Raw genomic sequence first — 14,420 nt, 5'->3', positions numbered from 1 at the left:
ACCTCTACCTACCTTTATGTCCGCGGTCTCCGAGGATTAATGTCGCCCGGCACGCTGCCAAAAATAGAATGGCTGACCCTCGCGCGCGCGCACACACACACACACACACACACACACATATATATATATGTATTAACTGGCCGACTTTAAAACAGCATTCGCGCGAGATGTGCAATTGGTCGCACGTGCATGCGCCACGTCGTGAAATTAGTGAATCGATGTCACCGCAAAGAATATCTTGATAGGTGTGATCATATGCCTAGTTTTAATAGAATTAGGATGTAGATCAAAAAACAAAAGATAAAGACGGAACCATTCTAAGATTATCGCAAATTTGAAGCGTGTTCGTTTTCATAGATCATATTATGTATATCCAGTATATCTTTAAATTCTTATATTCAACATTAAACAGAATCTTTTTTGTACGACAGAAAATTTCGATATCGGTTTTACGATCTTATTATAATTATCTCAGAACATTTCCGGCATTCGGAATTTTAGAATTATACATTCATACATTATACGGTTATTAATATAAAAATTAAAATGATTCAATTCTTCATTGGGATTTAAGATTTACCCCATATACGGATTACGTTTTATTGGCAAAAAGATTAATGTTAAAAATATTAAAATGTTGCGAAAGAGAGTCTCAAGGATGAGTAATATTTATGCGGCGCGTACCTTACCGTTTAATATATCGCGCGAGCTTTATGCTTGCCGAAATTTGTATCTCCGCTCGCCACATATAAAGGCAGACAAATTGCGGAACACGTTTTGCATTTAGTATTCTTTGCGGGCGCCGCGAAGCGGGGCCATTGCGGCTACAATGTTAACGCGAGAATGTACGTTGTATCTACCGCGCGCAGAAGATATAAGGATCGGGGTTGCTGCAACCCCGTTACAAGCCGGCAAGACCAGCCTCGCGCGCATTATCGCCGGGAATGGATATCGTGCCGTTTCGATAAATACGGAAATAAAATATTCGCACGAACGAGAGAGAATGGAGGGAAGGGCTCTTCCTCTCGCCAACTCCATATTACCCTCCTTTGCCCCGCGAAAGACCGTTCCGTCCCATATTCCACTTTGTACGTTCCGTGAACTGTGCGCGTGCATATATTACTAGAGGAGACAGAGACACCGGGTAAGATCAAAGACCTTTAAAGTGAATCCTACTTTTATGCAGTCACGTTTCTCCACGGTCCGACAGACTCATTCTTCGGCATTCGAAAAAGGCCGACTCGGGTGCACGAGCGCCGACCCGATCCTTTCTCTCGCGCACAAAAATTCTCTCGCCTTTTCACGCCACCGGGCTAATCATGTGATACCTATAAAATCTCGAATTCCAACATAAATGGTGTGGAATGGGGGGTGGGGGTTGGGGGGGGGGGGTGATGGTTAAAGGCTCGCGTTTATTAATCCTTTCAACCTCGCCGACGCGTATCGTTTTTCGCAATGTCGTTACTCATCTAATCTGGAATATTCTGTAAAACGCAAAAATATTTTATTTCCATTTGCCATATCTCGTGCGATAACACGTTACGTGATATGGGAGATCCATTCACGTGACATTCATCTTTTTCAACATTTATATAAAATTCGTAATATCTGTTGGATATTTGAATGGAATAAATTTAATTCCTTAATTAAATTGAAGATAATTCATAATTCATGACGGGGGTAGAATTTAACAGTAATATATGGATATCAAGAAATTATATATTGAAGAAGAATTGGATTGAACTTTTGACCTACATTTTAGACAATGCATTAAAATTTCATGAATAGTGTACAATTTAACACAATAAGGTATTAATGAGATGGTTTTAACTGCTCACAAAGGGTTTCGCAAAAAAATATATAACGTGTTATTATTTAACGAGTATATGTACTAATTGTAAGACATAGGCGATATTCTATTTAAGTGACAAGAGAATAGTCGCCAGGGATCGTTATTAATGAAACAGCACGAATAAATAACAGCGTCGCTCTTTCTTATATCGTAAATCGCAGCATTGCGTGTCCTCTCGCGAGCCCAGCCGCTCGATGCATAAATTGCTCGTCTCTGTTTTTTTTTCAGTGTCGTAATTAGAATTTTTATATCCTTGTACACACAAAAGGCTTATCATACTTTAATGAATTCTAGTGCTATTGTGTTTTCTAAAATACATTTATTTTTATTGACGTGATTATATCAATCTAATTGCCACATTAGCCAAAAGGAATCTGCGAACACGCATTACTGTTGTGTTAAGGAATATTAAAGTAAATCTTTCACATGACTAATTTCTTAGATAATAATTAAGTTAATATCAAAATTATAAATTCTACCCCATACAGCACTGAAGCTTGCAACAACATTGCTGCAACATTGTAATATTGCACATTGCAGTTTAATGTTGCAGAAATATTGCAAAAACATTATTTTACAATATAACTTTAGCAATGTTACAGCAACATTCCGAGAATATTACAAAAAAAATATTCGATAATCGCTAGTTCATTCGTTTACCATTATGCGGCGCATGTTGCGCCATCTATTCCGCATTTAATTTTTAGTCATGATGATTATATAAAATTTACAAAGAGCGGCTAGTAAGATTAAAAAGATATAATAACTATTTTTGTTAATTTAAGTCGTATGATATAACCCCAATACAGGGGCTCAGACATTAGACTAAGAATTCTTTTAATAATTTCCAATTCTTATATAAAATCAAAAATTTGATAATAATTTTCTAATATGCAAAAGATACTTCAGATTTTAATAAATAAATTTTGAGATTATATAAAGACAAGAGAGATGTGAAAAAATTCGTATGCGTAAATTCACCACAATCTTTTTGCATCCGGATATCTGAATATTTCGGATACAAAGAAATTGTGAATTTACACAATTGCAAATTGAGTTTTTTCTTATTTCTCTTAGATATTCTCTGTCACTGAAGGAAATCGAATGTGTACTGAAAAATTTACATTTTATAATTTCGTTATTATTATAATACAGGAAATCTATATACACGCTAGATCCTGACTCTTATAGGCCTAATTTCTTATTATTTTTTTCATATGTTAAGGATATTATATCGATAAATATACATAAAGCATTATTGCATATATATATATTATATTGCAATGTTGCTGCAATATTATATTGCAATATTTCTGTAGGCGGACATTTTACTGTTGCTGCAATATCATAACAACGTTGCAGCAACATTTCGCAATGTTTCTGCAATGTTGCAATCTTGCAGAAAAATGTTGCTGCAATGTTATTGCAATCTTGCGGTGCTGTATGGGACTTGACATGTTTTATATACTGTCCTATCGCTCGCGGGTTTTACATATTTTTTTATTTTTTTCCCGCACCGGAAAGGATAAAAGAAGCAATTCGCTGATGGTCCTCTTTGTTTATGCCACCGCTGTGTAATAACTACATCCCTGTCTCTCTGACGTAAACCTCGTAACTTAACCGCGATCTCTCGCGGGAAAGGACGTAGTTATACCGAATGGCTGCTAAAATAAAGCATACATAGGGCGTGAGCCGTCGCGTAAATATTTAGAGACGCTTTCTCTCAAAGATGAAGGGAAAGGGGAAAGGGTGGAGAGAGAGAGAGAGAGAGAGAGAGAGAAATGCAAAAAAAAAACCAGAATGCATAAGGTTGCGAGCGGGGTGGCGGAGACTACCTCGGGGGATGAAAGATACCGGAGGGTTGGTAGTGATACAGATGCAGATGGAAAGATGGCGAGCGAACACGTGCGCGCGACACGTTGCCTCGCGTGGTATCATCCCTCTTCCCTTTTTCACCCCTGGTCTCTCTCATGCATTCATTATTTTCTCGTCGACGCACAAGCGACGACGATGACGACAACGACGACGACGACGACGAGGACGACGAAAACCGTCCGCTATCCCGCGCATAATTTCCTCCCTCTCTCCCTATTTCTCTCCATCTCTTTTCAACCACCGCTTCTAAATTATTTTAAACCGTTATTCCGTTGCAATATGACGACCCACCGAAAAAAATTTCCACGCAGGTGTCGCCGCTATTCTGTGTACGAAACCGCTGTCGAAAGCACGGCGCAGACATATATCCACTTGAAGAATCGCCGTGACGGCACCCTCTGGCAAGAATTGGTGACGTTTTTGGCAGTGTGTTTTGACGTTTTGGTAAAAAAAAAAAAAAAAAAAAAAAAAAAAAAAAAAAAAAATCAGGACCGACAAGACGGTGCGTGACATTCCGTGAAAACGGCATTTAATGACGCTACGCGATGCTCTTTTTAGAGAAATGATTTTTTAAAATGTTGTGTTTAGAGTAAAATCAAAGTAACAAAATTGTCAATCAAATTTCTTGTATGTGTAATATATTTCAATGTCTTTTAAAAATAATTAACACAAGTATATGTATGAGATTCTATATGAATCGCCTGTTTTGTATAGCATTTTATTATGTTGAAGCTTATAAATAATTATTATCTATAAACCCGTTTCTCAACAATGCAATTTTACGTGCGAATTTACTTGCGAGGAGCCGCTTGCCACCGCGCAGGCTACGCAACGAAAATGTTGCTTGCTGCGAATAGCGCTGCGTTTTACATGATAGAGCGAGTGCGATTTTCACTACGTATTTTGCTGTTGGATACTGTAAGCAGTTAATGAGAACTAGCGACTAGATCACATGATAAAATTGACATGATTTTATTGTTTTTGTATGGTTATCATTGTATGTCATTTTCTCGTTCAGTCTTCTCTGTCGTGTTTCATGATGTTTTCTCTCTAATACTTCTAAAATTAGTAAAAGAGAAAGCGCTCCTAAACTTTTCCCACGCATAGCGTCTATATTCTTTTTTTTTTTTTTTTTAGGAGCAGCGCACAAATTGTTGTCAGTTCCATCCGCTAAGCTAGCTTTGCACCTCGCTCTCGTTCAGCAAAAACCTGCAGTGCACCCGGCTTAGCTTTACGCAATGTAGAGCGCAGGGCAACACGCAACAAATCACGCGTGCTATTCAATATGAAAAATCGTATTGTGGGAAAAGAGCTTTTATTCTCTTTGTCTCTTTTATCTACTTTGTGCCTTCAGCATGCTTTCCACGTAGAGATTAGAAAGAATTATCCGAACGGTAAAGGCGTAAAAAAAAAAAAAAAAAAATTATTCGGGATAAAGATGTTAGATCTAGCTGCACAAATATTTGCAGCAAGAATAAAATATATATAATGCACGATATATAAACGATCCGCAGTTTGTATCATCGCTTTTTATTATGTGCAGCACAAAACTTTTGCTCGCGAGCTTTTTTCTTTGCAGACGATCAATGATAAAGAGTTTGCCGCCGCGAGTGTGCTTAATTCGTTCGCGCTATATACACCACGTCGTAACTGTCGAAGGATCAAGGGACCTTAATTACGGCAAAAAATGCGCCAGCGACGTTGTCGCAATAACAGTCGATGTGTCGCGCGAATGGAAGTAGACGCTCTCTGAAAGAGAGCGCAGGGAACGAGACCATAAGAAGCTCTCGCGTGGATGGACAATGGTAGATACGGACTTCTCTCGCGCGGACCCAGATAAGACTATAGTTCATCCGAGTTGAACCGTCGTAAGCACGGAACTAAAAGTTCCTCCTGATATCAGTCGCTACGCGAAAAGTAAGATACGTTGTTGCCTCTTTCATCCCGCGCGCTCCGTTTCTTTATCTCTTTCTCGCTTCTTCATCCTCATTCCGGTTCCTCCCTCGCAGTTACTGATCTCTTTGGACCCGGCTTCAGCTAACCCGCGCCTCACCGCCTTTATTTTTCTCTTTCTCTCTCTTTCTCTCTTCATCAGTAACTTCAGCCCGGAGAGAGTTCGGTATAAGTTATTTTATTAAATCCACGCCCCCGGGAACGGGTGGTATCGAGGTCTTTTGTGAAAGGATCGACTTGGGAGAGAAAACCAATGGTGTAATGAAACGATGCCTACGAGAGAAGCGTGACGCGGCGCGCCAGCGAAGGGGAAAGATCGGGACGATCCTCTTCGCGCGTCCAGCCGAAATAACGAGGACCTACCTGTAGGCGGTCGAGCCCGTCCTCGATACCGAGAAACGGATATCGCCGTGGAATCGACAGGTATCCCTGGGCTAAAATTAAAGTTTAGCTGTCCAACGATCGGCGCGTTCTCTCGGAAGGGTCGAAACTCGTAGGAAGCCTGCGTAGGAAATTACTTTTCATAGTAATTAGCCGCGCCCAAAGAACTTAGGTCAAGGTCATCTAACACGCATCCGCTTGCGTGTCCTAGAACGGCTTTGAAAAAAAAAAAAAAAAAAATGCGTGGGTAATAAGACGATAAAGATATAAATGCACAATGTGTTGTTGGGTGTGAAAGTTATTTATAGAGATTCGATTATTGTAACGTATTGAGCGAGATGTGAACTCGATAATATTCGGAGAATTAGGTTCCACGATTATCGCATAGTGACATTAGCGGTATCGTTGCGGAAACGCCGTTCGAGATGAAGAGAAATACCCGGCCAATATCAAGCTCGTCTGCGCGAATACAAGAGGAACTCTTCTTGTGTCATATGTGCGGCAACGATATCATAATGGTCCGGGGTGCATTCAGCGTCTTCCAAGCGGAAATCGCTCCTCCGTATCCGCGAAGGTTCAGTTAGAAAAGCTAGGATTTTGCGTCAGCGGACTATAACGGTTCCGAATAAACAGACCAGGCTATGTGCGATATAAAAATGTTTGATTTGTAATATGGAGCTAAGATTTAAAGAAGAAAACCGCTGTGTTATATTGTTTGATATTTCAAAATCATTAAATTATTATTATTATTTATTAATAATTTAATAAATAATTATAACAGAGGGAGAGACAGAGATAGAGAGAAAGAGCAATAATAAATATAATTTTTTAATTTATTTTTAATATCAAGCGCAATGAAGCTAGTGAAGCAGATATATTAGCATGCCAGGGATGCTTTTTAATTATCGTAGAATGTGTTGCCAATTATTTAACTTTAAAAGCAAAGCTTTTCAGAGGCTTTAGTATTGTATTTAGATTAATTCAAAGTCTGTTGGAGTGTAACAAGAACCTAGATTTAGTGCTTCTTTTCAAAGCACTAAAACTTTATCTTCAATTTGTTTCTCTGCTCAGCGCCGAGTCTCTCATTCCCTATCGCACACATATGTAAGCCCGTGTAAGTTTTTTCTCTGGAATAAAAAGTGCGTTGTTGGACACACAGTAAACCAACATTTCTGAGCGCGTTTGCAACTCTTCGATACTCTTTCAATAGCTTTTTGCCCGACGTAAAAATCATAACATCTGCTCGCTTCGGTATTTCGTGCGGGCAAACATCGCGGGCGTATACGCGCGTGCGCGCGTGCGTATGCGCGCGGAATTTCCAAGTACTGTGTTAGAGACGCGCCATCGGAAAATATATTGTCAGCGTAAATCTCGCGCGTAACTACACACGCGATACGCGATTGTAGCGCCGCGACAGTTTTGGGTTTCGAGATCCTGAAATATCGTGAAACGATTTCTGCATACTGCGCCCGTGACATATGTTAACCGAATGAAATTGTATTTATATCTGAGAGATGGAAGAGGTAAATGTGTATAAAGTTATGTTCGCAAAAAAATTTTCCACCGAGATCGCGAATGAAAAATAATATTTAAAATAATCTTCAATTGCTAGACAAATTAAATGAATATCAATGAATTTGATCGTAATGAAAAATTGAGAATTGAATGAGAAATCGGGGGGGTTATACATATTTAAAGTAAAATATAGATTAGTATTTATTTGAGAATGGCAGTTCTATTAATTTGTCTATCGGCGAAAATAATTTTCCGTGAGGAAAATTACGAACACAAGACGGATTTTTATTGGGCGACAATAGCGGCGAAAGGTGTCTATAGACGGTCGTTTCGACGTCGTCGTGCTTCGTTCCGGACAGAACGAGAATGGAACGATCGTGGGTATTGACGAGGGCGATGTATGGGTGCACGTCGACGAGCGTGGAAGGTGGTGGGTGCCTCGGTTGAAGGAGGTAAATCTGCGGAGAGAAAGAGAAAGCGAGGGAGTCGGAGCGCTTGGTAGAGCCTCCATTCATTTTGCAGCGTTACCGCGAGTGGCTGCCGCGCTTTTTTACGAAACTAATTGAATGCAGTCCCCCGTTACGTACCATGTGCCAATTACCGGTGAAACTGTCGTCCGGCGGAAACGCGGGCCCGCTGTCGCCCGCCGAGGACAATATTAAGTCGGCGTCGATTTGGCAAAACAGTGGATTCGTAATAGCACTAATTAGGTGTACTTTCTGCCAACCCGTCGTTCCCCATCCCAGTCGTCCTTTCACCCCGTTGTTCACTCCCGCGTTTGCGGATATCCCCTGATCACCCTTTTCCCTTTCCCATCGAGTTGCTCTACCATTTCTCCCTAACCTATTCGTTTCTGTTTACCGGCGTTCGTGCAGAACAAGACAAGTACACGAACATACCTAAACATATATATTGTATATATACATACGTGCACGTTCATGAAAATCACCCTCCTGAAAAGCAAGCAATCAGATTAAGAATCTGTTGATTGTGCCCTGATCTCCACTTCGCATATCCGATTATGTTCGATCATTGCGTATCGCATGATCTGTAAAAATTGTTTGGAAAACGAGCGGTTAAGATTAACGAGATAAATCCGTGAACAGATCACTTGGATATTTTCTGCCATCTGTTGCAAATTGTTACTCGATAGAATAAACACACAGACAGATGCGTATAAAACAAACAATTTGCTAAATTATAATGGGAAGAATAAATAATGCTTTATAATTTTGCGATTAAATGTATTGTATATGTTTGTTAAATTGAAAAATTGCAAATTTAATTATTTTATATTATTAAACAAATTTATCTGCGTTTGTATTATTGTGAAAATCACAGATGAGTAGATTACATATAAGTATTATGACAGTTTTTAAATACGAATCTAAGTATATACCGTATTACATTCGCAATTTATTCTGTTCTTTACACTGGAGGATCAATTATTTCTTAGATCAGGTATTACAATTGGTGCAGATTCACGACAACAAGTCTTTCCAGAAATCCTTCTAACGGATATAATCGTAACTAAGTAAGCTTTTAGCTGCTTTGGCTAATAAAAGCCAGCGACTTGGCGGATAGTACGAGGAAAACGACGGGGATAAACCCGATAGAGAAACATGCGATCGCCTGACAACTTTGCTATAACGAATAGGTTGTACCCAAGAGCAAAACTTGCGCCTATCCACTTTGACATTTGAGTGCAATCATGGGAGAGTCACGCGTACACACCAGGCATAGAGAGCGTCGACATTGTCGTTGTATGTCGAAGAAAAATCTTGTGGCATTTCGTGCGATATGCGGGATCCTTTTTCCTCGATCGCTACATTCGAGGAGAATTCATTGTCAGACTTGTTCGATGATCGTGAAAATTCAAAACATGATCGACGTGATCCATTACTTTTGGCGATTAAAGTCCATTCCAATCGTCGAGACTCTTATGCGTCGAAACGCGAGGATATAATACAATATTTGATATAGTAATATCGAGAAGGAGCAAATTTTCTCGTCAAAATTATCGGAAAATGTCTTTTTATCTATCTGACATTTTTAATTAAACAATACCGTGATTTGTAAATAGCAAAATCTCTCGGCATCTGTGAAAAGCGTAATTGTGCGATTGAAAATTTCAATAATTTAAATACAACGTTATCGCGAACTTTTCTGATTTAATGCCAACGATAATTTGATTTCGTTGTATATATTGTATCGATGAAACAGCGGGATCATAAAAATATAACACGAATAGCATTTTAAATATAATCGCGTGAGAGGAAATAGCACGTATATTACACTAGCTCGCAACGTTAGATCGCAGGTATCGTTGCCACGTTTCAAGAGAAGGTATCGTCTCGGTAGAGCGGCAACCCCCCCCCCCTCCCCCCAACCCCACCCTCCCCTTCAAAGTGCAATAAGGGAAGCTTTCTATCGCTTCGATAGAAATGGACGGTTGAGAAGGGATGAAGGGGAAAGGGGGGGCTTCTCTCGAAAATAAAAAGAGGACGACCTCGCTTTTACCAATCGATGGAGTATAAATGTCCATGAGCAACGACATCCTTTCTATTGCTCGATCGTCCCTTAAATTTCGCCGGGGAATCGCCCTAAGCTTTCTGGTTAGTCCTTTCATTCGTAAAGGAAGGACGTAAATTTTACTCGCTAAATTGCAACCTAAATATTAGGAATTAAACGAAAATTAAACGTCATATCAGTATCAATTAGGAAACGAAGTTTTTAACATATGTTAATTAATTCTCGATGTATTGTCACGCAGGATTAGCTTTTTCTTCTTCTCTATCCGTAGATATCGTATCTCGGGGAGCGTTGAGATAAAAACGTGAAGATCCCATAAATAACGATTACGGCATTAATAAAGTACCCATTTCAAGCGTTTTTCTCACCAAGAGCGGGGGAAATATCATACTCTTTTCGACACCCGTTTGCGAAAAGATTTCTTAGATATCAGATTCTTTGGGATCGCGCTCACCCATTACGCCTCTTACGCTTTACGCGCTTCTCGCCTTGATGCCCACCCACCAACTCAACCGTTCCATTCTGTTCTGTTCCGTTCCACCCGTCAACGCCGCGCGTTGCTATTGTGTAGTTTACTTTATTGCCCGCATTCGTCTTGCCATAATATTCGGGCTTGGAATTCCCTCCTACACTTGATTGTCTCCCTCTCTATTTCATTCAACCTTCTCTATCCCTTATACAGACTTCCTCTCCACCTTCGAGAGACGCCACGGCGAAAGAAAAAGCACGCATTGTTTTAATTTCCAACGTTATACATAAAGAATTTTTTGGCGAGAATAAATTTTTTCAATTACATCTTACAATAGGTTAGAAAACGTTCGGCATATAAATCGTAAAAATATATATATGTATATATATATTGAATTAATTTTTTTTTCCGTACTTAGCTAAGAGCAATATCGATCGTATTGTGTGTGATGGTAATGGGGAGGATGATGCAAAAGTGGGGGTTCTAATTAATCTGACCTAGAACGTGTGACGTCGGGGAACATCGAGGCCTGTATTATAGGCGCTGTGTTGTCCGCCTTCGTCTTCATGTTCGCCGTTTAACATGGTCGCGGGACTAATGCCGCCGGTAATTTCGGTCCGGCAAAACGAACGGACGCGAAAGCCAGAGAGAACAGACGAGCTTCCTCGGTTCCTTCGGTCGTGACGCGACATGATTGAAAGGCAGGTGAAGGGTCGGCCGCTCTGCGGTTCTGTACTTCGTCAACTGCCAAACGCAACTTCTGCACAATGGTACCGCCCCGAAATCAATTTGTTTCCGTAATGCGCGCTGGGGCCCGACCGTTCGTCAACGCTCTACACTTTGCCTCTAACTCGTTTTTCGCAACTCGTGGACTTTCGCTGGTTTTATAATTACACGTCGTAGGCGAAAGCGCTGTTACGCAATATAAAAGAAATTTTGAGCAGACATTAAAAATTATAACGCGTATCGTGGAAGAGGATTACTCACAGCAAATTAAAGAAATTTAGAAAATAAAATTAGTAAAATTTATAATAACTTAATAAATCGTTAATTATTGGATGATTGCATAAGTTCGTGCCCGATTTTCATAGATGGCATTAAGTTGCTGCATGGCGGAGTTCTATTGTTTTTGTGTGGTAATTGTTGCTTACACCGAATAGATGACGTTGTCTTATGTCAATTTAGCGTCAGACATTGTTCAGATAAGTCCATTTGTGCATAAGAGAAATCATTAAAAATGGAGAACGAAAGGTGCATTTGCGGCATGTAATGCTATATGAATTTCGGAAAGGCGTGAGTATTGGGATTGCACAAAAAAATATTCAAAGCGTTTATTTGGACCGCGCTCCTGCTCTCCGAACAGTCAAAAAGTGATTTGGCAGATTTCGAAATGGTGATTTCAACATGGAGGATCAACCCCGCTCTGGACGGCCTTCTGGCATTGACGATGACATTGTGCATGCCTTAGTGGAAAGAAACCCAAGGATTACAACTGAGGATATTGCTGAGAGGCTGAACATCGATAATTCAACCGCTTTTCGTTATTTAAAAAAGCTTGGATACATTTCCAAGCTTGATACGTGGGTGCCGCATCTCCTGACTGAAAGGAATAAGCTGCAGGAAAACTGCAGGAGTCGCAATGGGAAATTCTGCAACACCCGCCATATTCTCCAGATATTGCGCCTTCAGATGGCAAGAATCTAAATTCCGAGGAAGCTGTCGAAAACCATCTTATAAACTTTTTTCAAGAAAAACCAAGTTCTTTCTTCAAAAATGGAATCGACAAGCTTATAGATCGTTGGAAAACCATTGTAGAAAAGAATGGAGACTATATAATTGATTAATAAAAGTGTTATCTCTAAAATATAATCTATTGAAGTTTATATTTAAATCGGGCACGAACTTATGCATTCACCCAATACATACAATTTAAGAAATATTGATATCATTGCGATAATATATTATACAAACTCGTCAACTCGTCGAATCTTGAAGTTCACCCGCTTAGCAAGATGATGCTGCAAACGACTGGAAAGTTGCAAGTTTAATCGATATCATATTCTCGCCCGACCATTGCTTTCCTCGTCGGTGTGATTGCGCCCTCCATTTCAGCAAAGCGATAGCGATAAAGGTACTTATGTAATTTGCGATGTTTGTACTTCTAGCGCGCTTTGAGGTCGAACTTTGAGAGGGGTAATTAAAGCGACGACGCCTGTACCGAGCGATTTATTGAACGTATTTCTAATTACTGTCCGGATGTTAGCAGGCCCTGAGAAACTTCTAATTGAAATTCAGTTCGTAACTGCGTATGACCAGGAGAGAAAATTTAATATTATTAATCAATTAAACGTGAAAACATTTGACGACTATCAAACTAATACATTATACTCTCTCTTGAATACCTACAGAAAATTTTTAATTTACAGAAATTAAAGGTAATACACAAATTAGACCCTTGTTTAGAAATAAACTTCTCTTCGGTTTAGACGTTTAGGATAATCGTTTAGTTTCGTGAGAATACGGTGGTCGGTTCCGATGGAATTCTCTATCGGGAACAAGGAAAAAAAGAAGAGAGAAAAGGGCAAAAAAAAAGAAACGGCCCCTTTTTTATATCACGAGTAAAAAATATCCTTCCGTTAAGTCTCAAAGGGATGAAATGGCAAATCCTAGGGGGTAGAAATATAACGCGTATTTTTGGCGGCATCATTAATCTCGTAAAGACACATTCCGTGCTTTAATCTTTCAGGAATACAACATCCATTACACGGGCTCATCTCTCGTTTCGGATCTCATGCGCTTCTACGTTGACTTCGTGATTCGCTTTGACAGACGCGCGTGAATGAGACAAACGGGACTAAAGCCGGATACCGGCGAAACGATGTGTGTCGGACGTAGCCCTGATTCACGAGGACCAATCAAGTAGGCGAACACACGGCCGTTAATAACGCTTGTACAATCGACATCGGTCCTCGATACGGCCCGATACGGCGAAATAGATCGTGCAGATCCAATATCGGTTTCGTTTGATCGCTAATTAATTCAAAGTTTCATCGAATCGTTATAGCTTGCAAAAAAAACTTGCAAATTCAATGGACAGCTAATTCACAGCTGATCGTTAAGGTTTACTTCCCGAATTTATCATAATTAAAATTCTTGTAAAAGATGCTTTCGTTAATGTAAAAATTTTAATAAGCAATCTGAAACCTTTTGTCTACGATCTGTCATAAAATAATTAATAAAAATAGATTTTAATCTCATAGATAATAATACTCATTGAAAATTTAAAAACTATTATTGCCATTTAGTCATAATATATATTAACTTTTTAATTTTATTTAGAAAATATATTCACATAGCAAGCGGAATCGATTTCGTTTGCAACTCTTTCTGCGAATTGTCACTTAATCACGTTGAAATCTGGATCGTATCTCGTAACATTCGACAAAACTGTTTACGGTTTCGTAGCTCGTGGCACCAGCTGGTACCAAAACCGGGATTAAAATAGTTTGGCGATAGACAAAAAGGCCGCAAGAACCCCCAAGCGGGACGAGCTGGAAGCGTGAGCGTTGCCGCTTGTTTTCCCTTTAATATACGCCTTGGTCGTTTTCCTTCATCGTCAAGTGCGGTCGCTACAAGATGTCCGGAGTTCGTTAACGTCACTTGAAGGGAAGCTTCGCGTAAGCAACGACGGTGGTTTGATTATTTTTCTATCAAGAACAAAGAGAGAAGTATATATGCACGGCGGCGTGTCTCGAATTAGTAAAGATGCGGGTTATTCGTAGTCATTAACTGCACACATCCGAGATTGGGGAAACGTGACATTCCACGAATCTCGTTCCCTGG

This window comes from Polyergus mexicanus, unplaced genomic scaffold, assembly GCF_030449975.1.
Source record: "Polyergus mexicanus isolate NDT 795.1 unplaced genomic scaffold, iyPolMexi1.0 SCAF_25, whole genome shotgun sequence".
In the NCBI taxonomy this organism is placed as follows: domain Eukaryota; kingdom Metazoa; phylum Arthropoda; class Insecta; order Hymenoptera; family Formicidae; genus Polyergus; species Polyergus mexicanus.
The sequence above is the reverse complement of the archived record's forward strand: the minus strand, read 5'-3'. Positions refer to the sequence as shown.